This window comes from Apteryx mantelli, chromosome Z, assembly GCF_036417845.1.
Source record: "Apteryx mantelli isolate bAptMan1 chromosome Z, bAptMan1.hap1, whole genome shotgun sequence".
NCBI classification, from domain to species: domain Eukaryota; kingdom Metazoa; phylum Chordata; class Aves; order Apterygiformes; family Apterygidae; genus Apteryx; species Apteryx mantelli.
In genome coordinates this window covers 62,644,455-62,670,642 of record NC_090020.1, presented here as the reverse complement: position 1 = coordinate 62,670,642, position 26,188 = coordinate 62,644,455, and the positions used below count along the sequence as shown (strand labels likewise).

The following is a 26,188-nucleotide window of genomic DNA, read 5'->3' as shown; positions in this document are numbered from 1 at the left end:
TTGAGAAATAGATGCCATTCCCAGGAATTATAGCTGTGCCTTGGTTTAGACTCTGTCTGTAGTAATATCTGAGATCAGTTCATTGTGTGTGTGTGGGGGGGGGTTGCTGCTCCTTTTAGACACGTGCTAGTCATACTGTTTGGAAATGTAAGCAATCCCTGAAATTCACTCTAAAATATTAATTCTAGGACTTTTGTTAAACAAATTTTATGGCTAAACATTTCTCAGTACAAAGCTTCATTTCATGAAAGCAGTTGTTCACAGAAAGTGTTCACTTTCCACAGGCGTCTGGTTAATTTCTTATTAAACTGGTGTCCCAAAGACAGAAAGGTTTTGGTCCTCAGACAAAACACTCAAGTGGCAAGTATTTTGCTCTGAAATTTGACAATGAAAAATTGCTGTTGCTGAAATTTTTCCCAGGCAAAATAGTTTCTGAGCAGCTTCTGAACAGATTCACTGTGTCCTTCAGCCCTGCCTCTGATATAGAAAAGTGAATATGGATGATGTACGAAAGTGCTTCAAAGCAAGGTCAAGGACAGGCACAATTCAAAAAAACCACATTTTGCTCCTTAAAATGTGGATTAATTGGGATTGTTCAACGGGGATGACGAAATGGACAGTTACATTCAAAGCCACTTCTGTCCAGCTTTTGAAATTCCAGGCAGGTCTGGCCGGGGGCACTGTCAGGCCCCCAGGAGTTGAGCCACGGGGCACAGTACCCATCTCCCTTCTTTGAAAACCTGTGGCTTTCCTCTGCAGGACACCTGCCACAGCTCTCCAGGGAGAGGTCGCCCCGGCAGCTGACCTGGGATATGTCAAGCATGAGGCTGAGCCTCCCTGGGGACCAGCCTTGCCAAGCAAACACAGGGAGAAAAGGAAAGCCTGTGTTCAGCTTGCCCCAGACCGAGACTCAGAGCTTCCCTTGCACGGGTGCTAGGACAGGGCCTGGCTGGAGCAGAGCTGACCAGGCTGCAGCAGCCCTGTGCGGAGGGATGCTACTGCCAGCGGGGCAGAGAAGAATACCTCTGCCACAGACCTCGGCTGCCTGGAGCCTGCCAGGAGGGCCTTCCTCACTCCGTACCACCTCAGGGCTGGCTCTGACTCAGGATCTCCCTATTTTCTCAGAAGCAAAAGGTTTTGTACAACACCATGTAATTGAACAGTGTGCATTTTTCAGGGAGGAACATTTCTGTGCCAGCTGCATGTCTTATTAGAGTCAAGTAAGTATCTCAAATTTGTGATGTGAGCCCTTTTATAAAGATCAGGGCTGTTTCATGGCAGGTAAATTTATTCAGTGCCTTTACTTAGCATGACCATTATGTAGCAGGTGGAGCTATCTAATGCATTACGCAGTTGACTACTTGTCCCCACCTCCTGTGTGGTTTCAGATTGGTTTGCCACTAATTAATAATCCACGATGGTGCATCACTTTATTAAAAAGCACAGAAGAAGAAAACTAGTGGAAGCAGAAATTGAGCCTAGAAAATGCCAGCTATAAACTAAACCCCAGTAACTGGCAGTCTCAGCTCACAGGAATTAACTGAAGTCTGTTCTGAATGTGCTGTGGGCTTTCAACCCTGGATCAAGAGGCTTTAACGCAATTGCAGAACTTTCCCCCCTGTTCAAAACCCTGTGCCTCACAAAACTGTCCAAGATACTTTGCATTCCCGCAGTGTGACAAACAGTCGGAAACTGCATTGCCTGTTGCTGACTGACCAGTGCATCTCTGTCTTCCCAGGTTTTGGAGCTTCAAAACTACAGTTTAGGAGCAAGGAGTCATCTGGTATAAAACTGATTATTCTACTCCAGTACATGCGTGGGACTGCTATCTTAACTGCATTTAAAGAACATTACTTTTTCATCAAGTGTAAAATTGTGCTGTGATTTGCTCTCTTCTTGGGAATTAGATGCATTTGAACATTTATGTTTGTTTTCTTTTCTTCTCATCCTGATATAATGAGGAATAAAATTCTTCCTTGTTAACTTCCCAGTGATTTCAAACACATGATCATGACTTATTTTTTATGGTAGTAAATTAGTTCTTTTATATACATTTGCAAAGAACACGATTTTGATTTTGAAATACAAAATAATTTATAACAATTATTAATTCATCTTGCAACTGTTCTGTGAAAATGCCAATATAACAACTGTACTGAATCAGTCCACAGATCTGTTTAGTCCCATCTTCTCTTTCTAAGAGTACTGGATGCTTATGAAAGTATACAAAGTGGAGCACCTCTCCCAGGATAACTGCTTAGTACCTGGTAGTTTAAAGACCTCCTGAGCTGGAGATTGCACAGTCTTTGCTTGATCCCTCTTTTGTGTAATTTTTTTTTAGCCTGTTTATACATTTCGATAAATTATCCTCTGACAATGAGTTTCACAGTTTAATTCTGCCCTGAGTGAAAGAGGATTTGGTCTGAGGTTTTTGTTTTTCTTTGTGTCACCTAGCACTTGTGCTGTAAGTGACAATGAATGTGTTCCCTATTCGCCTTCCCTGCGATTCTGCAGGCTTCTATCATACCACCCCTCTGTTATTTCTTTTCCAAGCTGAAGAGTCCTCATCCATTTAACTTCCCCTTGCATGTAAACCACTCTTCATCTTTGGCCATCTCAGCCCCCTCCCTCTGTGCTGAATCCAAGGTGCAACTGGGATCCCTTTGGATTTATAATGCTTAATCCTCTCTTGCTTTTCTAACAATTTATCTGGTGTAAAGCACTCCCACCTGCACTTTGCAGATGGGCAGCTAAGCTAAGTGTTTTGCCCTGGGAGCAGCTTGTACCTTTGTGCCCAGCTGCCCCAGCTCAAACCGGGCTCCCTCCCAGAAAGCCCCAGGGGCTGGATGCACATATGGCTCTGAGCAAACAGCACAGATGGCTTTTGGCAAAGACTGCTGCTGAGGCATATGCTCTTTTGATGTCCCTCTGCTCTTCATGGGTCCAACACCAGTGAGTTGCCACATCTGTGCTGCAGAAGCGCAGCACCTCTGCAATGTGCTGTTGCCTCTCACAGCTGTGCGTAACCACAGGAACTGGAGTGAGCACAGAATGGGAAAGGACCCCTCTAAGGTGGTAGCTGTTTCAGTCCTCCCGAGGCCCCTGCTACCATCCCTAGGCAGTGGGAGACCCCAGCCGCAGCTCCCCTGCCCGCAGCCTCAGCACCACTGAAGAGAAGCACAGCCCCTCCAATCTTCTGGGAAACCTCCTGACCTACCAACAGCAATGGGAGTCTGGCCTGTGGGCTCCCCACAGCAACCTGGCTCGTAACTCACAGAACCAAAGTCTTGTTATCATCTAAGAAAAGAAAAAGCAAGTTTCTGAACTTTTTGTTGCGGCCACATAGGAGAGCAAACACTCCTTGAGGGCTCTGGAAATTGCTGCTGCAGTTACATGGCGCATCTCTGCCCCCAGGCTCCAGCCTAATCATCATCCTCAGCAAGGGGGAGGTGAGGGTGTGCATGGGACAGCATTGCTGGGTGCCTCAAGGCCTTATTTCTATGGCTTCCTGCTCCTGGAATACTCCATGCTGCCTGACGGTGGAGCAGGTACTTTTTATACTAGGTCTATTTTTATCATGGACTGGGGCTGGAAGTCCTTGGCACATGTTTCTCCCACCACCCAGAGAATTTCCAAGGCTTGTGTGATGTTCCTGACAAGGTGCCCTAGCACCCAGGTCTATGGGGCTGCTCTATCGTCTCAGCCTCATCAAGCTGTGTTCAAAGCTTGGACTAGGAGGCAATGTAAACAGCCTGTGGCTAATGTGTACTACTAGAGCTCAAGGTTTTAGGAGCTTGTTTCTGCATGTGTACAGCACACAGCTTAGCCTGCACTGAGCTCTCCTCTCTCCTTATTTTTCATGATTTCTAATGTGTACATCAGAAAGGCGCCTGAATGCAGATCAATTCAGCTTTTGGGAGCTGAAATATAAAAAGAGCTGAAAATGTTTTTGAAAAGGGAACAATTTAAGTCAGCACTGAGTGAGTGCAATTTTCAGATTATTCACTGAAGTCCAAAATCAAGAATATCCAAGCTGCAAAGTCACTGAGATATGCAAGCACCCCAGATGTGGTCTCCCGCCCTACTCTGAAGGGATCAATATGCAAGCAGCTATAGCTAACTAATGAAAAACAGCATTTCAGTGTTGCTGGAAGATGCAAATAAAGGAGGAGTCTAGGGAAAAAAAAACATTTCTTGTATGAAAATGACACTGAGAATGAGACATGCTATTTTCCAACTGTTTTTTTTTAACATTTGCAATGTGATATAGTAGCACATTTTTTAAGCTTTTAAAATTTCTCTTAAAACAGCAGGAAAATATTTCCAGCAAAGCACTATCTAGAAAATAAGGAGATTAAAAGCAATCTCTAACTGAGGATCAGGATCCACATTCTATTTAAAGCAGTAATTTCATCATTATTCATAAGAAGTTGCAGGAGAATCAAGCTGGTATGATCACAATAACAAGCCAAGTGAACTGGCATTTTAATTCAAAAAGATATATATTAAAAAAAATCTTACTGAACAGCCAGGAAGTATCCTTTGTAGTTATAAACACAAACACATTTATCAGCTGAAAGTGTGTTTTAGATTGTTTTACAAAGCAGATTCCATATGGTAGCTGAGGTCCAGAACTGGGATGACTCAGGATATCAAAAAGACAAAAAGACCAGCACAGTTTATTGAGCAGGTCTGACAGTTCCTGAAACATCCCCGGCTCCATGGGCTGAACAGGCAGACTTACTAACTGGCAGAGCTGGAGACAGACTTTGCAGTAGCTGGAAGTCATGACTACATTTTTCAGACTGATTTTCTAGTAAATAAGCATATACTACAATCCAGTTTAATATTAAACTTTTTGTACATAGGATTTTATGTATGGAAATAGGCAATATGAAATCTGATTGATTATGTCTGTAAAAGGATTCTGTATAAAACAGGCAATAAAAATGGAAAATGGGCACAAAACATTTTTATGAGAGTTAGGAGGTTGGAAACAACTTTTTTGAATGGAGTTTTTTAACTGTTTGGGCACTGGGGCTACCATAAATAAAGCATGTGCTAAAATCACCTGTTCCAATTATACAAAAAATAGGTAAACACAGCACTGCGCAAAATGGAAATTGCTTGTATTTACCCTTGACTGTATTTCTACTTTCATAGTTGTTTTCTGGTCTCAGTGAAAGCAAAAACTGAGTCCTGCGCAAACCACATACACTGATCAGGGGGCTGCAGCGGTGCCGCCTCCGTCCATGTGTTGTGGGGTGACAGGCAGCGCGGGGCACCACTGCCGCTGCTCATGCTGGTTGTGCCACCCTTGGCACCTGCCTGCCTTCCCCGAGACCCTGCTTTGTTTCAAAATACTCTGCGAGGGTTTTCAGCATGTCTAACTTTGGCCATCAAAAAGCCAGATATGTCGTCTGAGCTATGTCCCACCTGTTTTAGGAGGAGGTGAATCTCTCCTCGGCAGTGCCCACTTCTGACTGCAGAGGCATCCCGCGCTATCTGCTAGAGACAGGCGACTGCCTTGTAAGCTAGCTACTGGTGAATGAGAAGAAACCAGCCTTATTTGGGGATATGGAATGAAAAAACATGAAGCTTCTAGTTCTGCCCATTTCTGTAAATTTCTCTTTTCATGTTGATTTAGAATAAATTCATTTCTTTCAAAACTCAAAGCATATAACACAAGAGACTTTGATTTCCCCAAACCTGATCTTTTTCTCTTCTTTCAGACTGGTCCTTATGCACAGAAGTTCCTCCCCAAGTTGCTTTGTGAGGCTAAAAGGTAATCTTATTTCTTCTCCTGATGATATTATCTAAAAGGAATCAATCTTTATAAATGTGCATAAGTGGAGCCAGGAAGAAATGTCAGAACACCAAGCAGAACAGCAAACAAAGGTAGGTCTATGAAATGTATATTTGACTGCAGGCCTATTCATCGCTGCCTTTAGGCTGTTACTGAGCCATGACAAGGATTAGTCGGAACTTGAGTGAGGCGTTCGGGTATTTCTAAAGTGTAAATATTAGTTGCATTACCTCCCCTGTGCAACTTCTAGACCAAAGATAGTTCTCTGGAAGGTTTCCTCTGGCCACCTGTGCAAGTCCCGATTTACTACATGCAGGCAACACACAGCCCCTCTCACTGCCCTGCTCCAGAGCACTCTGCTGTTTTGAGCCAGGCTTGCTTTCTCCCCTGCTCAGCACAGGTACAGGCTGACCCTGATGACATGAGGAGAACTGTTATGTAAGCCTGCTAATTAATGCATAGTGAGCTGTGCTGGGATGCAGATAAATCAAGTAATGATATCCTCTCCAGGAGCGACCCATACAGCATGTTCCGGAAATGGGAAGAGCAGCTCATGTGGCTGCGCAGGGCCAACAGCAGCAGAAAGCATCTGGTTCTCTGCAGCCCGCTTTAACGCTGGGCTTGCCATTTCTTGGGCCATGTGGGAAAGGAAGGGGAGAGGTGGCTGAGCTCCACGGGTGGGGGTATCAGCTCAGCAGGCAGTCTTTGAGGAAATAACAGAAAATGCTTCAGCAAACAAAGAGACATCATGTACAAATCAGCAGAGCAAATTAAGAAACAAAAGAGCATAGACATAGAGACTTACTCCCTCTCAGGAAGCCAAGAGAAGAATGCAAAAAGAGAGGCAGGGGGAAAGCCTGCGAGCCTGTAGGAAGCCTGAGCTGAAGCAAAGCGAAAGAAAAGGAGCATTGTGGAAGCTACCAACCCATCTTGAGCAGGGTGAAACCTCTGATTCAGACCATGGCATGTAAAGAGGGAGTTCTCTGGGGGCTGTTCAAGCTTTGGTTTTAGTGTGTCAGAAAAATAGAACATATGGCCCTTCCTAAAGGGAGGTGGTCACTGATGAATGATATGAAACCCAAAAGAAGCGCTGTGTCTGCCCCTTCTTGGTTGAATCCATAGTGCTCCCCAGAAGTTCCCTCTGGCAAGACAATTTGACTAGAACAGCTGTGTGATGATGAGTTCTTGGATTTCTGCTTCACTATGGGGAATCCAGATGGGGATGTTAATAGCTTCAGCTTTAAGGGCGTTCTAAATTACCTATATTTTTAGTGTGTACAAAGAACTGCTGATGTGAAAACCCTTGACTTTTTAACATTAAAACTAAGTTTCAAGATTCAGCAGAATGTGTGTGTGTGTGTGTGTGTGTGTTTGTAAGGCTTCTGATGCCAAAACACGCAAAAAATTAATAGACTGTCACTGAAGAGTCCAATACTGAGTCTATCAGGAAGAAAGGAAAATGTACTATGCTTCCTCTCTTTTTCACAGCTGTTGTTGTATTTTATTTTGCTCTTGGCATTTTAATTGACCATCAAGATATCCAAACCCCATTCCTGATTTTTTACGCAATTCCATAATTTTTATGTGCACTACATCATCCTCTGCTCTAAATCTGTTCTCTTCCCAGTAAGCTCTGAGCAGATTTCCTTGACAGATTTCTTTTATACTATTAAGCTTGGAAGCAAAGAAAATCCTGAGCATGCAAGTCTTCATGGAACTGGGGGGCTCGTGAAGAGAAAGACAGAAGGAAGCACAAAATCCAGAGAGGAAGGAGTTACAGCTACCACCTTTTGCAAACCTTTGCCTCCTATTTTGGTAGGATATTTACATGAAAAAGAAGGGCAGAAAAGCCAAAAGGAAGGGAACTGTGACATGGAAGAAGCAGGCTCAAGAGTAGCAGAACCCTAGAAGGAGGGCTTTTGGTAGAATTAGGAAGCTAAGACATACGTGTGCAGCCCCTTCAAAATGCCAGAAACTCTTTCTATCCACAGCTGTATGTGTGCCTGTGTGAGCGTGTAATGTCTGGGACGTTAAATGAAAAGGTTTGCATCTCTTCCAATTTTTGGTTTGGTCTAGCCCACTGAGGGGATTCCATATGCTTTCCAGCTCTGCATTCCTGCCTGGGGGTAGAGGACATGCTGCCACATTGACTATGGGAGAAGGAAAGGGGAGAGTGGAACCTCATCAAAAATTCAGTGATGAACCTTTGTGTGTCATAGGTGGATAAGGTTATTATTTCATGGAGCTGCTCTTTTCACATACTTTTTATCTGTTTTTCCTTTTTCCCACCTTGCCTTCTGGCAGAACAGGTCCAGATCTTCAGGTAAAGCACATCCACAGAGCTCTACAACTGCAGTGAAGTCACCAAAATGCCTATTCATATCACCAGGGTCTTAATTACCACTTTCTCTTGCCATGTTTCTCCAAGATGCACAGATTATACTCTGCAGAGTCACAGTGCATGGGAAAACACAACTGGGGATCCTCCATGTAGGATCTGTGTGGTGGATCTACAGTAAATTGCTGTGGTGGTTTTTGTTTAACTGAAGCCTGACTTAGCGCCTATAATTACGGTGTTTTAATGTAACAATATATAAAACATTATATAACAGCGTAACAATGTTTAGGCTAAGCAACAACAGAAAAGAGCTTATGAGAAGTGGAGAGAGGTCCATTTGTCTCCATCCAGCTGTTAAAACCAGTCCGAACCAGGCTGTTCGGGACAGTGTTTAAGCCCAAGCCTCTCCCCTAAGCCTTTCCCCATCCATTGACACTTACCCGAAGAATTTGAAGTAAATAGCTGGAACTGAAAGAAATAATGAACTGGTGCTCAGTGCTACCAGCGGGAGAAAGAGTGGAGGAAGGGTAGGTGTGCTGTGTGTGGTGGACTGTCCCTTGTGCTGTGAGGCAGAGAGCTGGGTGCCCTGGCACAAATGGCCAAGCCCGCTGTGAGAACAGCCCAGCGCAGAGTCCAGCTGCGGGCAGGCTCCACTCCCTGCTCGCCCGTGACGCTGGCAGGCTCCTGGACAGTGCACAGCTTGACCCTGGGACTGCTGGATTTGGGAAGGCGAAGGCATGAACAACAGTTGGTTACCTTCATACTGTTCATGCCTGATGAGGGAAAGAAGGCAACTGAGGCAGTGCAAATTGCACATCTAGCTGCAGTGAGACGCCATGGCCCAGGAAACGTCGATATCACACTGAACTGCATGTTTATGAAGACAGTAGGTCAGAAGCAGCTGGGGATAAATGAAACTTTTCAGCTCCGTGTTATCCTTCCCCCCACATCAAAGCCTCTTTGTCAAAGGCTGGCTCCATGTATAGACAAATGATATAAACTGTGGTCCTATGCGAGTTCCCTTCGAGGGGAGGGAGACTGTTATGAATTCATGCTACATACTAGCATTGCTTAAAAAGCATCCCACATGTAGTCTTGAGAAAAGTAGGGGATTGTGATCACCTCTGGGAATTTATTAAAATTGGCTGGCCACAAAATGGCCACATATGTCAGTCAAGTGCACATCTGTGGCTGTCCTCAAGTGTTGCCTATCAGCCACTACTGACACGCCAGCTTGGGGGCAGTACCCACATCCTGGAGCCCCCCAGGGCAATGCTCCAGGCAGGCATGGCACTAAGGGCGAAGCACGGGTTGAAGCATACATTACATACTTTCACACAGTCTGGGTAGCGGAGAGAAGCTTTGCAATAGGTGCTGCAGCCTGGGCTGGCTGCTGGTACCCCCAGACTCAGCACAGATGCTTTGTGCCTGGCTGCAGCTGGATCACAGCTGGCAGCATGGGCAGAAATTGTACAGGCGCTGGGCAATGATGTGCTCTAGAAGGTGTTTTTCACTTTTCAGTGTCTTAGAAATTTGCAGTCACTGGATGCCCTTTTTAGGTTTTGCCCCGAGGGGTTTCTCCTCAAATCAAGATCAGAAGCTGCTAATTCATCTTCATTCCTCTCAGATTCAACAAAATGAATTTATTGCTCAGAGTCTGTGATGCAGATACAATCTGAAGAATTACATTATTCCCTTCTTGTCTTTCTTACAAGGGCAGAATTAGCTTTTGGCATATTTCTCTTCCTTTTCCTTTCTCCTTCCCTTCCCTTCCCTTCCCTTCCCTTCCCTTCCCTTCCCCTCATGCATAGCATTACTCTATTTGTATTGACTACAACAAGGGCCTTGGCTGGCTTTCCATTTTACTGTCTCTTCCTTTTAGCAGACAGATAATGCTTAGCAGGAAGCTCTAACCAGTATAATCACTGCTACAGATGGAAGGGTGAAGCCCAAAAGGTATCAAAGAGAGAACTCTTGTCATGGCAACCATTAGTACAGGAAATCTAGACAGCTGAGGCAGTGCAGTATTTTGAAACCAGATTAGGAAAAATATGCAGCTTTTTACATATATGACCATGTGTGGGTGCTAATTGTGGGAAAAAATGACTAGCTTTAGCATGCCAGCCATAGAGTTTTTGTCTGGTCTATAAGTTCATCTGTTGTTCCAAAGCTGGATTTACTTCTTAATTGTTAAAATGTCCTAGTAAGGTCTTTCCTCACACAGAGTTTTCCAGAACCTTTTTCCTCAACTTTTCCTTCACCTGTTTCTGAGAAAGAAATGGAAAACCCAAGAGATATAATAGTGCAGACGTAACTTTCCCTGACACTTCATGTCTTTTTTGCTATCTGAACAGCGGACTGTCTATTATGGTTTACATTATATCTGTACATTAATCCGTTTGCTCAGATCTTTGTGTATCACTTATCAATGTTTCATTTTATTATTCCAGTTTTCTGCTTGCATCAAGGCCATTCAATTAGATTTATTTTTATCCTGGATGCCTTAAAGCCTGTCTTACAGAAAAGAGGGGACATATAGCCATAAGCAGATGGTGTAAACTGAAATAGTAACAAACAGGTAAAGTATTCCTCTGACTTGCAGAAATTATACCCTTTTAGTGTGCTGAAAGGTAGCATAAAATGCACACTGCCCACATACTTGCACAAGACTTGGAATCTCCAACCAAAGCCAGGTCAAAGGTGAATCTCACAAATCTAAATCCAAAGCTGGATTTACACAGCTCTAAATTTAATTCAATACACTAGCAAATGCTCTGAAGAGCTCAGACGTCTTGAATGGGCTACTGTAGATTTGAACTCTAGGGCATGAAATTGCTTTTCCCACACAGCTCTGCAGCAGCAGTAACAGTAAATTGCAAGCATGTGATGAAGCTGTGCATTTTTGTCCTTTTTTTAAATAATCAAGTTATTCTTTCTGAGGGAGAGGCTTTGGAAAACTGGTGATCTGAGCTAAGATTGTGTTGATTCACATAATCCAGTTATATAATGATCTACAAATGTGGTAGTGAGAGCTCAATAAATGCCATCACACCCAAACCAGAAGGAAGATATTCCTAGCACCCGGGAAGTCTGGATAACACAGATAGCACAGAAACCAAATGTATGTGAAGCTTTTGCCAGACAGCCAAACACTGAAAGAGAAACCCTGTATGCTTTATCCAGTTTTTTTGTTCTTCTGCTATTTGGTTAAACGCTTTTGAGTCTGAAAGCTTCTGCTGCTGTTACTAAGCTGCAAGAAATTTTTTTTTTTGCAATATAGCTCAAAAGTCTAAAAAAAACTATTCCCTTCACATGGGAATATCCATGATGAGAGGACAAGATGATTCTGGAAGTTAGTAATGGATTATGGAGCATTTCACCATGTAGGTCACTGGTTTAAATACAGCTTATTGCTATACACCTACTGAACTTTGTTTTGCATTTGCACAAGGGAAAGCAGCGGATCTGGCATGCTGTGAACCGCCAGGTAAACGTTGCTGAGCCCGCTTTTCCCCATCCAGGCACAAGGAGGATGGGACCCTGGCTAGCATCATCCCAGCCCCAGATAGAAGTGTGACCTCAAAGAGAAGGATCCTAGGAGGCGTTTTTGGCATGGTAAAGATAGGGAAAATGACGTCATGTATGAAAACTGTGGACTGCTCAACAAGCAGTAATTCCAGAGCTCAAATACCAGGAGATTTTGTCATGGAGATCTGTTACAGCAAAGGAATTGCTCTCTCTCAGGGTAGCAGAGAAATATCACCTTATTTTTTTTTCATCTAGTGCCATATTCAGGAGAAATGGTCAAAATCTGATCTCCCTACCCATGACAGGTCTGATACTGAGATACTTATTTTTCTTCTTGCATCTGGACGAGAAGTCAAAATATCAAACTTCTTAATGGAATTGGAAGTCCCAAAAGAATCGGTGCCAAAATAGCAAAATATTTTGTTTAACCTTTTCAAACTAAATGAAATGGTTCAGAATATCTGAGCCAAAACATACCTGCTTTGTTTTTAAATTTCTTTTAATCTGTGGTCCTAGGTGAGCAAGCCCTGGCGGCTCCCTGTGTGTCTGCATGGTCACTCCTGGAGGGTGAAACCGGTGCGTTAGCCCTGGCCTGGCCCCCACAAAATGGCGGCACGAGGTGCACGCTGGCCCTGGCCTTCACTCCGCCTCCGCATCCCGCCCTGGTGGCATGGAGTTGGCCCCTCGCCTGGGCTGGCCCCTGGCCCCTCCCCAGCCGTGCCTGCCTGCTCCATCACCCACCGCGGCCGGCCTGCGCCTCGTGCCACAGCGGGGCCAATGCTGCCTCCTGCCTCCCGCCGGGGCCTCCCCGTCATGGCGCCCTCCTCGGGCCCGGCCCTCCCCGAGCCGGGGCCTCCCCGGCATGGCGCCCTCCTCGGGCCCAGCCCTCCCCGGCATGGCGCCCTCCTCGGGCCCGGCCTCCCTGAGCCGGGGCCTCCCCGGCATGGCGCCCTCCTCGGGCCTGGCCCTCCCCAAGCCGGGGCCTCCCCGGCATGGCGCCCTCCTTGGGCCCGGCCCTCCCCAAGCCAGTGGGCTTCGACTCTGGCCGCCATTAGTGTTGCAGTAGTGACAGTGAAGTTGGGCATATCTCACAAAAGCCTTAAAAGGTAAGCACTCCCTTCTGATAAAATATTAACGTTACCAGGCCATCGCTGCTTAGATGGGAGCATGTACATTATCCCCATTCAAGGCATCAAATGGTTTTATTGATCTGGCCACAAGCGCAGAGTTTCCATTTGGGCATATTTCCTCTCCACCAGAGAGCACGTAAGGAAAATCTCTCTGGAAAGCTGCCCACCTCTCCATTGCCTGTAAGCAGCAAGAGCGGCTTCCTCTGTGGGTACGCTGCATGCCCAGATGGAACAGCTTCCCTGGGAAAAACAGATATCCTTTGCCCTTGATCTCTGAACTGCTCTACATTTGGCATGCTGCTAAAGTCTTCACAAAACTGAACTGGAAGGAGCTACATACACATTTGGTAAGAATAAAGCTAGGAAAAAAATTGAAAACAAGTTTCTGGATCAGCTACAGCCTAGAACTGACTATATGACTGCTCTTTTCATAGACATTGCCCCCACCCTCCTCACTGGAATATATATATGTTTAAGCGATCCTAAGAAAATCTGGAGTGTGTTTATTGTGTGTTGTTAGAAGATAACATGGTACATGAGTCGCAGAAGAGCAGATAATAAATACAGTGAATCTTCCTGCTATATCTGGTCAACGTCTTGTTGATACTACAGTTTGTAATTAAGAACACTAACATTTTATCTTGCAAGAAGCTTGTCTGAACTCCTGTCCCTCTAAATGTGTTTTCTGGTTAACTTCCACAGACTCACAGAACAGTTGAGGTTGGAAGGGATCTCTGGAGACTGTCTAGGTCCAAAATATTCCATTTATATGTTTTTGCTAACTGCCTGATTCGATTATTATTCTTCAGTGAAGTGTTTGCAATTTTCTTTTCTTCTTATCATGAAAGGAATAAGAAAGTTTGCAATTGTCTCTCAGTTTTTATAAGGTGAAACATTACTGTCTGAAGAAAAAATAGCCAGCTCTTTGCTGTTTTATGTGAGTTTTTGTTCTTTCATTCATTTCCTCAAAGTTTTCCCTCATTTGTTGATTTTGCTGCTTCCAGACTTCAGGAGAAATGGGTTGCTTTAAATATTTGTATTACAGTAAATATTTGAATCCAAAGTGTAAGAAAGAGGAAGGAACCAGTGACAAATGAAAAGATGCAATAAATGTCTCCAAAGGGCAAGCAAATAGATAACAGACTACAGAAATTTGGGCTAATGAAAATTAAGCAGACAGCAAGAGCTTTTCTAAGGATAAGATGACAACTTTCAGAAGATGTCTCTATCACATTATTGATTAAAGTAATAAATACCATCATGGGTCTTCTGGACACAGATGTTTTGATCTAACATAAAAATTGCTGAAGAACCTTGTCTGGAAGCACAAAACTGGCTTCACCTTTGTGGCTACTAAACGTGGGCAATCTGTCACAGCTGTGCAGCCACACTTTCAAGCACATGCTGTTGACGTAGTTATTCAGCAGAAGACTTCTTGTGAAGAGTATGAGCAACACACAGAATATAAAATTCACGACTATAAGCTAACTGTTGTTCTGAGCAGTGTTAAGTGTAGCTTTGCTATGTACACTGTGTACATAGTCCTAAAGCTATTTCAGGCTCCTGGAGCAAATTGAAACCATGGGAATGAGCAGTGCTGTAAAAGAAATCAAAGAACTCAGCATTGTGCAGGCCGGCTCTTGGACTCTGATGACTTTTCTCCCTCAGGAGAAGTAGAGTTGTCCCAAGCATCTTGGGACACCACCCAGGCGCAGTGGAGGTGGCCTGGGCTTAGTTCCTCACGGCCACAGGGAGCGGGGAGGTCTGAAATGCAACAGCAGCAGCACTGGGGCTGGGCAACACAGATGAGGGGTAGGGTCGGCTCTGTCATACAAAGGATGCTTTGCCCAGAGACTGCCCCACTAAATGTTTGGGATAAAGGTTTTCTCTTTCCTAGCTCTATGCTTGCTTTTTCTCCCTATCCCCTTCCGTTAAATTGATGTCCATTAAGCTTGCACTTAGCTCCACTTAGGGCACCTTGGCACTGGGTGGACGAGGACTCTGAAAAAGGAGTTGGCAGCTATGGTGTCCTCTGCATGGGCCCAGTACACAGGTCTTCTGCCCCTCAGGGCTGAGGACCACCATTGGCATAGCATATTTTCCTGTGCTCTTAGAAATGTGCAACTTCTAATTTTGGTTCAAACAAACACATCCATCCCAAATCTCCACAGGCACCTCTATGAAAACCATCTGGCCAGCCTGATATTTTTAACCGAAGCCCAAAGATTTCTATAACCTTCTAAAAGCATTCCTGAAATATCACAAGACATTTTAGAGCCATACTAACTGATTTTTTTTTTTTTTTAATCCTGAGTGTTCTTCAAGAAATCATTCAGGCACAGCACTGATGTCCTAAATAAACATCTTGACCCACTGCCTCCAAAACTTCCCAGTGCTCCTAAATCATGTCCCAAAGTAGCAGTACGTCCTGGCATGATGGAGAACATTGCACAGGAGATGCAGTCAGCTCCCAAACATGAGAGACAACATGATCTGGGACCACTGACATCAATCATAGCCTACAGACCACACTGTAGATCAGCACCAGCTTCAGTCTGTTGCTAGCAACACCTCAAATCTACACCAAATCATTCCAGAAACTACCCAGTCTTTCACTGATTTGGGGTTATTTCACTATTTCCAATAACTCCCTTTGGCTATATAAAAGACAACATGGTACAAAGCAGCACAAATAGATATTCAGTTCACCCAAGGATAATTTTAATATAAATGATCCTGACTGTTATTTAAAAAAAATTATATATCCAGTTTGTAGTTATTCTCAATGGCAAGAATTTACAATATCTTTAACCATACCTTAAGGGTTTTCTTGCCAGATTTCTTACATAAACCAAAAGAGAGAGAATTATTACACCACTTTTTACAGAAATAATGTAAATCTCATGAGCTACTATCTTCATAAATATTTATTATGAAGTTAATATTTGAATGTGATTAGATGCTAAAGAGCACTCTTCTGAAATACCATATTTGGTTAGAGCAAATTTCAGCTTTATGACAATACTGGGTTTAAAAAGCTGTACTTGTCTTTTTTTTTTTTTTTAGGAAGGGAATGATAAGATTATTCAGGACCAATGGCCTTCTACCACATCATCTAGCCAGTTCTGTTTTTCTGAGCATGCAGAAGCTAGACCTTGGAGGAGAGATTTTGTGTTGTGAAGTGCTGACCCAGTCTGCTTTGGAAGATGGGTATAATTCTATTAGAGCTTCTGCCTAAATTCCTGTCAGATTTTCTTAGATACAGCTGTTGCTAATAAACTGTGTTGAAGTATTTAAGCATCAGTTTCCCTGTAGCTTGTAGCATTGCTAATGGCTTCTGCTGTATTTATTGCTATTTTATTGCTGCAGACCCCTGTTCAGGTTCTGTTCAGGTGACATTTTGGCTCTGGAGAAGTCAGGCACTAGTCACTAAATAATTATCCCTGTAGATACAGAAAGTAAAGTTTCTGAGCAAGGTCTGAAAAGACAATAGGGAACATACAAATAATGAAGAGAAATACACCACAACATAGACTTACATTCAAAAAGAACAATCTCTTTTTTAAATTTAAATTTTACATGAATGAATCTCAGTTTCCTCAATGCTTCACTATTATTGGCTGGCCATGTTCTTGTAGAAGTATATGGAAAAACTTCACACACATTATTACCAAGGGAAATAATATTAATTACACTGCATAAAGAGCCTGGATGGAAAGAGAAAGGAACTGGAAAGAACAAGCTTGTAGAGTCTTCTCAAAAAGGAATAAATAAATACAGCCATTTTGAGGCAAATGGCCATCTCAAGGCAACTGCTGTTTATATGAAGAACATGAATGCAGGCCTTGAAGTGCGACTGCACTGCAGATTCTGGCAAGAGGGAAAGTATACTCTGAGCAGAATATGAGAGAAAACTGCTCCAAGGAAAAAAACGTGTATGGTTTGAGTTTAAAACCAGAGCTCATTTACATTAAGAGATCAATCAGTGGGAAAATCCATTCTGCAAGGCTAGCCCATCAGTAAGCAAGCTAATTGAATGCAGAGTAAGCGAGAGCATGGGTGGCCTGTTTCCTCTTTTATCTCAGTGCAGAGTTTGCAGCAGCTCAGAGATTCCCCTCTTTCCAAATGAAGTGCCTTCAGACAGGGCAGCCGTCCGACTGAGTGCGAGGAATTTTACCTGTGAGCATGTAGCATCTTTGAAATCAATTTGCCTGCTTGTGAGCAGGGCTCAGCAGCATGCCACAAAAGCAATTGCAGTTTGCAGCTACACAACCACTCACTGCAGGCAAGACAGCATGCGTCTCATCCCCTTTCCCCATGCAGGTGGGAATCAGATGGCCATTATGGAACTGCAACAGATGTGGCTAAATACAACATACAGTACTGCGAGCTCCCTAAATAAACATGCTTACATAACATGCAAAATCATCCAGTCTTTCCCCTAGGTTCTTTTGGCAGAAATGTTCACAGGAAATATCCTGTTAGTGGAGATAAAAGGCTTGATTTACTCTGTTCCTGATAATGCATAATTGCTTAATTGCAAGCACATAATTAAACTACATTGGGAAGGTTACAGTGACAACTATTGCTGAGCAAAGATGAGTTCCCCTAGAGAGGTAATCTTTGCATCAGCTGGATTTTTTGTAACAGGAATGAAGAGAAATGCACTAAAAAGCCTGAATGTTTGGCAAGAGCTGTGAAGTCACTGGCCAGAGAGGCTGGACATGACTGGAAAGATACTGACAGAGAGAGAGGCGATACAGTTTTAAATTAATTCCTTCACTAAACTGATCATCTGGTGGAAGTAGCCTCTCTGGAGAAGCTCTTTTTGTATGGTGAGGAGTCCTGCCAGGCCTGCCGATCTGGCAACATGGGAGGAAGCGAGCTCTGGAGAAGCCTGTTCCAAGGCTCTGTGCAGCCCACAGGGCTCATGCCAGCATGGAGACCAGCCTGGCTCCACCAGCCCAAAGTGGTGCTGACCCTGCTGAAGGTTATTTGCACATATGGCATGTTGCCACCTAGCCGAGTGGGAGCAGGGAGGTGATCAGTGCACTCAATAAACAGCTAATCTTGCTTTCTAGCTCTGCCCAGCTGAACACATGTACCTCAACAGTCCCATTGCTCCAATGCACCGTGTACTTTCTGGCTAATTTTCTAGCAAATTCATTGCTGATTATTTACCCAAGCTTATATTCTGAGAAAAGGCCTTGAAAGCAGCGTTTTTAACTGACTCATCTTCAGGATGACAGGAGTTATGCAGGGCGCCCTGGGCACATGGTCTCCCCTCCTCCTGTTGGGCTCTCTCACTAGTCTCTGGGGGGCCCCAGTGTAGACTGCTTAAGGAACTGCATGGTGGGTACCCCGTGGGCTATACAATGGATTTGTGCTGCACAGTGCTAGTATAAATGCAGAGCAAGCATGTGGACCCATGTCTGAAACAGCAAAGTCGGTGTGGTGACAGCTCCACAACACAAATAGCCACTGGCTCATATAGAGCCCATTCTGTCCTCTGGTACAGAAAAAGGCCTGAAAGGAACAAACAGAAAGCTATTCCTCCTAGCTATGTGAGGCAATTTCTCAGAGTGGTGGATGAGTCATAATTCCTTTTATTGAAACCTGCTCTTCAGTCATCTGGAAGCCAGTGGTAAAGATATTTTTTTAATTCCTTTGTCATGTAAATTTTCTGTCACTACTGCATTAGGCACTCACCACAAAGGAACAGTAGTTTACTGAGCCTGTAAGAGCCTTGAGTGTGTGTCCACAACTCTGAGGCTTCCTTAATAATTATATAAATGAATGAAGTCCTGTTTGCACATGGAAGAGCACTGTATTCATTTCCATTAGTGATTATGAAGGAAGTCTGAGAACTTAAAAAAACCTTTAGTATACAAGAGCCACTGTGTTCCTTGAAGAGAGAAGACAGTCGATTCCAGTTTGGGGAATCCAGTTTGGAAGTGGAAGTAAAGAATGTCATTTTGCAGTCTGCATAACAAAAGAAGAAAAATATCTGCTTCAAAAAATGGTGCTTGCTTTGAGCTGGTAAGAACTACTTCAATAACAGGTGGTGGAGAATGTTACTTCAAAGTTTTGAAGTCACTGGAGTTTTGGAAGCAATTGCTGAAAATTTTATCCAAAAGTGATTTAACTTCCCCAGTAAGTGATGTGTACAAATGACACACACCACTAAACCACATATGCACGCAATGTATGAATTCCCACATTCTTGACTACCCATTCCAGCTTTAACATTTTTTCCAGTGCTAAAAGAAATGAATCAAGCTTGCAATAGGATGTGTGTATAAATGCCAAAGAAAAAATTAAAATCAGCTGTTATTTAAAAATTACTGTGCCTGGAGTACTTTGTTTAGATATTCAATGCCCTTATAAATCCTTTACACCATTGTGGGTAATCAGCTAAAGGTGGAGCTCTTTATGGCAAAGCTATTCTGGTTTTTTTTGGCTTTTTTGGTAGTTTGACCTTTTATAGTGACCCAGATGGTTATAAAATCATCAGGATCCATGGGGCATATTGTTCTTCTATGAACTGATTTCTTGTGTTGTGGTAATTCATCCATCGTAAAAGTATTTTTGTTGCTGTTGCTGAAGAGGAAATGTTGTGGCTAAAGAAGAGAAACTTGGGGACGTCCTGGATAAATACGTTGCCCAAATTTTTTATTTGCCCCAACTTGCTCTGTTAAGAAAGAGAAAATTGTTGGGACCATATGGAAGCAGAATGGCAACAGTTCACAGTGTATGAAAGGTTTCTGCAACAAAGCAGAATCCCTCAGTCAGCCTAAAAGTACAATGAAAGCATCTCAGTCAAAACTTTTAGGAGATCTCTCTCTTTTGAGGGCTTGTCAGCATAATTATGGCAGGAAGAAATTTACCAAAACAAATCTTTATTTAATGAATGTTGGTAGTTGTCATGCTTAAAATTGTTTAGATACAACACAGGAAGAGGATGAGACAGGCAAGTGCTATATCTTATTTAATATTCTAAAAATAACAGCATTGCCCTGCTAAAGAAGATAGGACATAATGCAACACTTGAAAAAAAAATTGATAGTCATTTTTCTCCTGTTATTATTTAGAGTTCATCTGTACCTGTACAAGGAGTTTATAAGTTGCACTGCAGGATGGAGAGTCTCAAATCTCATTCCAGCTGGTGGGGGATTTTCTCTGTTACCTTTTTTCTTTTCTGAATAGCATTTTATTTTCCTCAGGCACATGAGAAGGTGCATGGGTCAGGTCGCCATGTAACATGCATGAGCCAGGAATGGGAGGGTACAGCCTGAAAGCAGAGTTAGAAGAAGCTGCATCATCACCTTCTGCATTGTGAAAGTAGCATAGCCATCTGCTGTATTTCATTTCTATGTCCATGTCCAGAATCCTTCCTTTCAAGGGGAAAGGCAGTGCTGAGAGCAGCTACAGGATAGCACTCATAATTTCACTTCAGGACTCATCCCAGCAGTGAGGTGGGGAAAGCAGCATGTGTTAGAGCCACGGTTTATCTGGCCCTCACCTACTCCTAGGGCAGGAAAGTGGCTCTGAGTGTCACGGTGGGAAAAGGTGGGAATATTTTTCAAGCAGATTTGTATATATTTTACTCCCTCCCTAGTTCTTTCACACTTGCATTTTTGCAGGCTGCTACCACCTATTGCAACATAGAAAACAGCCGGCATGAACAAGCACGTTGGAGGTTTTGGGCCCAGTAAGCATACCACTGGCAAACACTGGTGTTGTTATTCAGAGACCTAAACCATATAATGTTGGGCATAGACCCTGAACCTACTTGCAGCCCCCAGGCATCTTTTTGATATTACTCACACTGAGTAATCACAAGCCATTTCAAGGTAACAAAATGCTCCTGGGGGCAAAATACAACAGCACTGCAGTCATCACGGTCAGAGCTTTCTTTCTAGGAGGACGGGAACAAAATCTGAAGTATCAGGTCCCACTGAAATACCTCATGATGGATGTAAATGATGCAAATTCAATTAATACTTCTGCCTTGTCTGTAATGATTCTGCTCCCCTAACGCAGCAGAGTGTCTAGAAAAGCAACCTCTCTAACAGCGCATAAACACTAAGTGGTTGTCCTACTAAGGTTATGCAAGACTCAAGACAGCCCTCTGCAACATGATGTCAGCACTGGAGCCTGGCCTGACACACAGTTACACAACAGGACAGGATGAGCAGGAAAAATGGAGATGTTTTGGAGCTGTCAATTTTTTAAATTACATTTTAAGTACTTTGTTCTATTGTAGTCACTGGCAAAATGCCAGATGGGCAAACAGCAGTGGGGAAGAGTTAAAGACATGCTGGGGTTTTTTTTCATTTTATTTATATTTTTCTTTACTCCTCTTTTCCTGTATCTGTTCTGATTTTCCCTTTCTCAGAGTCTTGGCAGGGGTGCAGAAAGAAGCTCAGATGTACATAGCTTATGACTGAGTAATCTTCTACTGAAGGAAGGGAATCTCTTTTTTTTGTTTTTTGCATGGTTTTTCTTACTTTGTGCATGAGTTATTAGCCTAGAAGCCCTCCTGATATTTAGCATTCCTTCCACACTGGTTAATTTTTGTTGGTTGCAAGAAGCACGTGGTGAGGTTTTGGAGCTGGCATTGGTGGAGACTTGCTTGTTATCACAAGCAGAGAAGGGAGGTGTCATTGCCGTGTTGCCTTTCCCAAGAAAAGGCAAGAAACAAGTCAAAATGACCCCCTTTCTTCCACAGCCCACGTAAGCCCAATCCAACTTAAAGATCAGAACTGAATAGAAATGGAAGTATGTCATAGAATCACAGATTGGTTGAGGTTGGAAGGAACCTTTAGAGATCACCTAGTCCAACCTCTCTGCTCAAGCAGGATCACCTAGAGCAGGTTGCCCAGGACTCTGTCCAGATGGCTTTTGAATATCTCCAAGGATGGAGGCTCCATAGTCTCTCTGGGCAATCTGTTCCAGTGCTCTGTCACCCTCAGTGAAAAAGTTTTTCCTCATGTTCAGATGGAACTTCCTGTGTTTCAGTTTGTGCCTGTTGTCTCTCATTCTATCACTGGGCACCACTGAAAAGAATCTGACCCCATCCTCTTTACAACTTCCTTCAGAAACTTATACACGTTGATAAGATCCCTGGAAAGTCTTCTCTTCTCCAGGCTGAACAGTCCCAGCTCTCTCAACCTTTCCTCATATGAGAGATGTTCCAGTCCCTTAATCATCTTAGTGGCCCTTCGCTGGACTCACTCCAGTATTTTCATATCTCTCTTGTACTGGGGAGCCCAGAGCTGGACGCAGTACTCCAGGTGTGGCTGAGTAGAGAGGGAGGATCACCTCCCTTGACCCAGGATACCATTGGCCTTCTTGGCCACAAGGGCACATTGCTGGCTCATGGTCTACTTGTTCTCCACCAGGACCCCAGGTCCTTCTCGGCAGAGCTCCTCTCCAGCTGGTGTACCCCCAGCCTGTACTGGTGCACAGGGTTATTCCGCCCAGGTGCAGGACTTTGCACTTCCCTTTATTGAACTGCACAAGGTTCCTCTCTGCCCATCTCTCCAGCCTGTTGAGGTCCCTCTGAATGGCAGCACAGCCTTCTGGTGTATCAGCCACCACTCCCAGTTTTGTATCATCAGCAAATTTGCTGAGGGTGCCCTCTGCCCCATCATCCAGGTCATTGATGAATAAGTTGAATAAGAATTGGATCCAGTATTGACCCCTGGGTTACACCACTAGTTACTGGCCTCCAGTTACACTGAGATAGAGAAAAACCTCAGACTCCACCTTTGCAGGATAGGTTATACTGCTCTCTATTCCCACTGATATTTTGAGAAATTAGTGCTATGAGCCATGAGAAATGGTCCTCTTTCCCAGCTCACAATTCAGTAGGCCTTTTTGAAGGCATTTTTTCCCCCTTCACCTTAAAAAAAAGGTTTGCTTTGCACAGTTTTAGCTCAGGCAGATTGAGAGAGAAGAGAGGTAGTATTCACTGACGCCTGTGGATAAGTGATTTGGCTCATTACCTGAAGGGCCAGATCTCAGTCGCACCTCAGGTACGTGCAGCTGCCCAGGCACTCTGGGAAAGTCCCAGCAGCCACGAGCCATACAGATATCAGGGCTACCGCATTCTTCCCCTGAACAGTCCTGGCCTGCTACTTAATTTCCTCAGCTGTCCCTCTTCAGGCTTGAACATTTACACTTAATATTTTTATATTAAATGGAAATGTGAGTCAAGCAAAATACACAGCAACATGTATAAATAGACTGACTATTCATTCAGTGAATCAGGAGACTGTATTTGGTTTATGTGTATGATTCCAAGCTAATCATACACATAGCTGCGTTTTACTTATTGTGCCCAGATTAGAACTTGTAAGCATAAAGCTGAGAAACTTCTAAGATGAAAACAATATTGGTAATGAAGTTGACTTTTAATAGTAAACTCTAATATAGTTCAGTTGAACTAAATCTTTTGTCCACAAGTATTTTCTAAAGTTTTCTGACTTCCCGTATCTCTGATACCCGCCAGCTTGCATGAATTTCTTTTGGGGGTATCTTGGGACCATAGCAAAACCACTCAGCCAGAGACTCCCTTGCAGATGAAGAAAGTCCGATCTAGAATCCAAGTCTGTCATTCTATATTAAATAACAGGCATCCAAATCTTGGATCAGAAAACCCCTGGAGTTTTGTGAAACATTTGATTGTGATCTGACCTTTGTGGCTCAAGCCCATTGTATGTCTTTTTATGATGAAGAAAATATGCAGTAAAACCAGACCTGTATGGTCAGGATCCCTCAATGTAAATGCATTAAAAACAGAATAAATCAATGAAGAAAACTGGCTTTCTTCATTTCTGCTCCAAGTTACTTCCTCAACATCTGCCTTAACTGACCTTGGTAACAGAAGAATTTTTCTGTAGGGTGTGTATTTTATACTTTGACAACTTGGTACAAATATTTTATTGTCAGAATTGGGACACAGTTACGCTTGTAATCTGAGTACCTATTCCGATTGAATGTGTATGAACTTGTACATGTCTATGAAAAGATTAAGCTTTTCTATTCACCCTCTAGTCCTCACACTTCACTTGGACCAACAGTATCATTCAGGCAAAACAGATCTTTTCAGAGAAAAGTAACTTGCTTTTTACTGCTTTATAAAGAGACCTGTATTTCTGTGAAGCAATATAAATTTCTTGTATTAAAAAAAACCAACCTGTTCCACGTGGATGCTAATGCTACCTCCAAATGACACGTGTTTGTGTGGAGTGCCTTTAAAATAAGCCCTTCACAAAATCCATTTGCATCAGAGGATGCAACTGGTGGACTTCCATCTGAATGTTGCTATTGTTCTAGCCTCCATCACATTTGTTTTCCCAGTCATTCTCAGATGTAACTTCCCAGCCACAGAAATTGTTTTGAGTTGTTGGCAGTCTAAGTCATCTAGATTTTCTCTGTTTACTGGAAGATTTTTGTGTCCAATGAGAGGAAGGGATTTTGCTAGTGAGCTATTAGTCACTGTGGGGTGAAATGCAGGCAGGGGATGCGTTTCAGCATGTCAAAGTCCATAACAGGAGGTATTTTTTTTCAGATTGCTGGCTGTAGCCTAGCCATTAGTTTGGCGTGAAGCATCCACACTGTGCTTGTAAGGAGCAGGACTCAGGTCATCTGCTACTAAATTGAACAGCCAAGTTCTCAGCCCCATTCGTACCCCATCTGTTCAAACTACATGAACAAAAAGCTGAGCCTATGCCAAAATGCCACATGTTGAGGTTTCCCCCTCCAAAGAACTGTGGAGCTTAGCCCACAAGTGTTCATTTGTGTACAGAAAAACTGGATGGCAGATCTCAGTTTTGCTTATTAAAGGTCTATGTGTAACCAGAGAACGGCACATGCCCCTAACCTGTTGTCCTGCAGATCAGATCAGCAGACTCATTGCTCACAGGAATGAGTATCTACACTGTAGAGGATTTGTGTCTTGGCCTTTCTCTCTGATTTCTCTCCATGGATTCCTCTCTGCTCCTGAACTGAACTTGATAGACCAGATAATTTGATTGTAGTAAATAGGGTCTGACAGGTCCTCTGTCCACCCTTCTGCCTCATGGCAGGACGAGCTACACCTAAATCTGTCACCGCTGGCACTTTTTTGTCTATCCTATTCTTTAAGATCTCTGATGATGGGGAGGCCACAGCTCCCCTCAGCAAGCTATTCCAGCTTTTGTCTGTCCTCACAGCCTTCAGTTTCTAACCTGAATCTTTTTTAGGCAATCTAAGACCCTCAGCTTGTGTGAAATGAGATGAGCTCTGTTGACATCAGTGAAGTTTCGCCACTAAACATGCTTTGAAGATATGGCCTAGTACTGTCAAAACTCAGTCCTTTCCCTCTTAATTTTTTCTCTGTTTCTCCTCTTTATCTGTTGTTGGATTCATGGAGTTCCTTCCAGTCACATCTAAGCAGTGTGAAAGTGCTGACGCTCACTCCTACATACCATCATCAACATTTAGCTCTCTTTTTCTGTTCATGTTCCCAAAACTTTCAGGTCTTCATCTTCACACATCCCCACTACAGCTTCCTGTGCTGGATGTCTGAAAATCACATCATACATAAAAAGAAGTGTTTCTAAGATCATCTCCCAGACTTGCCTTTCTGAGGAAATAAACCTTCTCTTTGTGACCCTCACCTGGCTTTCCAAGGTCAAATTTTCTGAGGTGAACTTTAATACTACTCACAGTGCAAGAGGTCAGCCAGTTCCTAAAGCTAGTTCAATATATTTCTATCATTTCTGTTCTGTTACTACGTGTATCCCCCAACACCTGTAGTGATAGCAGCCTCAAATGTCCATTTGTCCTATTCCACAAAAGATACCTTCAAGCTTTTCTCACTTTTTCCTATACGAATGCAATTTTCCAGAAGTGTTCTTTAAGGCTGTTCTACTGCCTCATCTCAGACCTTTCCTTAAAGCTTAAATTTACTGCAATGCTTACAGGAAGCAGTTGACTGCAAATATCTAATTAGAAGATAGGAAGTACTACTACCATTTTTAATTAATTAATTAGACAAGTTTGAATACAGTTAAACCGCAAATCATTGCCAAATGCACATGCATACAGCTAACTTTTGTACGAGTGACTTCCCTACCACTGTTGCTTTAATCTTTCCTCTGTTTCTTCTGATTTTTTTGTTCACTCATTTACTAGGTCTTGTCTTAAATTAGTAGCAGCCACACAGGTAATGTTATTCACTGTGTGTTTGTGCAGATACTCACATTTCGGCAGTAGTTCCCACTTCTACTTGTGCTGTGAGTTGTACTAAAAGTCCAGCATGTCCTAGGAATTAGCTAAAACTCCACATCTCAGCCTGCATCTTTTCATGACATATCCTGGATGTTCTTGCTGTCT

At 43.3% G+C, this 26,188-nt stretch overlaps 1 long non-coding RNA gene across 3 annotated transcripts in view; it reads right to left on the bottom strand.

Annotated features, from left to right (window-relative positions):
* The window catches only part of LOC136995334 (uncharacterized), a 170,280-nt gene that overhangs the window by 40,704 nt on the left and 103,388 nt on the right, over positions 1-26,188 (bottom strand). For 2 of the 3 annotated variants that reach the window (XR_010886906.1, XR_010886901.1), the window contains one exon: positions 19,721-20,093. The exons of the other annotated variant lie outside the window; for it this stretch is intronic. This is a non-coding gene — a long non-coding RNA (uncharacterized lncRNA). Of the gene's footprint in view, positions 1-19,720; positions 20,094-26,188 lie in introns of those variants that run through there. 3 annotated transcript variants of the gene reach the window in all.